Source organism: Nansenia antarctica, assembly GCF_963989245.1.
Source record: "Nansenia antarctica genome assembly, chromosome: 5".
Lineage (NCBI taxonomy): Eukaryota > Metazoa > Chordata > Actinopteri > Argentiniformes > Microstomatidae > Nansenia > Nansenia antarctica.
The window spans coordinates 52,494,482-52,496,981 of NC_137690.1; the positions used below are offsets into that span (position 1 = coordinate 52,494,482).

At 47.7% G+C, this 2,500-nt stretch overlaps 1 protein-coding gene across 2 annotated transcripts in view; it reads right to left on the minus strand.

Annotated features, from left to right (window-relative positions):
• The window catches only part of LOC308158502 (RNA-binding motif, single-stranded-interacting protein 3-like), a gene marked incomplete at both ends in the record, with an annotated part of 211,336 nt that overhangs the window by 125,267 nt on the left and 83,569 nt on the right, over window positions 1-2,500 (minus strand). The window lies entirely within an intron of this gene.

Here is a 2,500-nt window from a genome sequence, read left to right on the forward strand (position 1 = left end):
GGAACTCTTAGAAGTGATGTTGTTCTACTGCAGCAGTTGTCCACCATTCTCCAACCTCCCATTGGCCTATCCCATAAGTACATACAGCAAGCCATGGACGCTCTCTTGATAACCACCCCTGCCTTTGGGGAAGAAACAGGGAGGGAGTTAAAGGGATAGTCCGCTCCTTCATCAAAGACAGATGTGTTCAGACCTCTAGAAGGGAGCTCATGCCACTGGACCTCTACTGCCACTTCAGCTTCTGCTGTACACGAGGTGTACAGAGACATCATTATTTGTATCTGTATCTGTTCAACCAACAAAATGTATCTGCATTCAGATAGAAGACCAGAAGCGGGCGTGGTTTCACGCAGAATTGGCCAAATTCAAAATGTTTCCACATCCTCATACTGTACATTTCTCTCTTTTTTTTAAACAAATGTTAACTAAACTAAGTTGTATTTACTGCCTGAACCTTCTCCCCCTCCCCTTTAACTGGGGGACATTGAACTGTATTGTGATTGTTTTATTGGGATAGAGACAGTAGAGATTGACAGGAAGGATGGGTGAGAGAGAGGAGGGATGACACGCAAAATATGTTGAGGGCCAGAATCGAACCAGGAGCCTTGCGATGATGCGGTAAACACATTAGTGTGCGACGCCACTAAGCCCAGCGGCAGAGAACTTATCAGGTACAAATATGACCATATAACAACATAAATATACTGGACTCAAATTCAAATGACAGGAAATAGAGGAGAGGACAAAGGACACCTCAGGACCATGCTGTGTGGAGAGGCCCAGTGGAACTGACTGCAGCATCTCTGTGTGTACCGTAGGAAATAAGAGTGAAATAGAGCGTCTCTCTCTCTCTCTCTCCCCCTCCCTCTCTCCCTCTCCCCCTCTCTCTCTCTCACTCCCTCCCTCCCTCTCTCTCACTCCCTCCCTCCCTCCCTCCCTCCCTCTCTCTCTCTCTCTCTCTCTCACTCCCTCCCTCCCTCTCTCTCACTCCCTCCCTCCCTCCCTCCCTCTCTCTCTCTCTCTCTCTCGCTCCCTCTCTCTCTCTCCCCCTCTCTCTCTCTCTCTCTCTCTCTCTCTCTCTCTCTCGTACAGTATTGTGTAGGAAGGAGAGGAAGTGAGGAGCGGTGTCCTGTCCCATATTTCACCAGCGGGGGATAACTGTGCCATTTCTCTACATGCTGTGTGGAAGCTTCTATCTACTGCATGTGTTACGGTGGACAGGGAGGGGGGGAGGGGGGAGGGAGGGGGGCGACCAGCTGATAAGGCAGAGAGGAGAACAATAGGGCGACACTCAGTTCATGCCTCCCAATCTAGTCTATTGTGTTTTTTTCTATCGAGGTTTCGTGGACATGGGTTCATCATCACAGTGGGAGATGTCATATCGAGTGCTGGAGAAGATTAGGATCGACGTGGGTTTGGAGGGTGTGTTTTGATTACATAACCTCGAAGCATGATGTAAGATCGTAAATGATATTGTAACAATGACTTATGAGAGGTACGTTATGTAGGTAGGAGTATGCTGTGACATGACAGTAATTGGGTAGGAAATTCAAGCAACATCTCTTTTATATGCAGCTCAGTGAAATTACAGATGCATGATGATACAATATGTGTACTCTTTACGCCAAACTGATTAGTGTGTGAGCGTGTGCACGAGTGTGTGTGATACCACAACTGAAACAATAAAAAAAGCTTATTTTGGCACACATTGGGGGAAAGTTCTCATTAAAACTTTGTTTATCTCCGCTGGGAGCACAAGACCGTAGTTATTGAATGCCAACTCATCACGGCGCCTCTCATTAAATGTTAAAGATGGTTCATCAATGCATCCTGTCTGTGATCCAAAAATACTCTACAAAGACATCAGGGTGGGATGAAAAGTAGATTCAGGCTTCCTGCCCAAATCTGGAGAATATTGGAAACAAATAGGGAATATGAGCGTGTGTGTGTGTGTGTGTGCAGTATGTGTGTGTGTGTGTGTGTGTGTGTGTGTGTGTGTGTGTGTGTGGGTGCATGCACGTTCAAGTGTGTGTGCATGCACGTGCAAGTGCAAGTGTGTCTGTGTATGTGTGTGCGTGTGTGTGTGTGTGTGTGTGTGCGTGTGTGTGTGTGTGCGCGTGTGTGTGTGTTTGTGTGTGTGTGCACGTGTGCGTGTGTGTGTGTGTGTGTGTGTGTGTGTGTGTGTGAGGCCCGTGCCGACTGCAGCTCTCCCAGTACCAGGGTGTTTGATGTGACAGAGCCAGGCCTGTGAAGCCCAGGTTTAACAGTGTGATTCTCTAGCCAGTCTCCACTAATCCTATTTCAATCACTCTCATCGTCTCTTATCACTCTCTCCACTGGCGTGAGCCCTCCACCATCCCCTCTCTATCTGTCTCTGTCTCTCTCCCCCCCTCTCCCTCTTTCTCTCTCTCTCTCTGTTTCTCTCTCATTTTCTCTCTATTTTTTGCTCTCTCTACCTTGCTCTTTCATTCTACAGTACCTTGGTCTCTCTCTCTCTCTC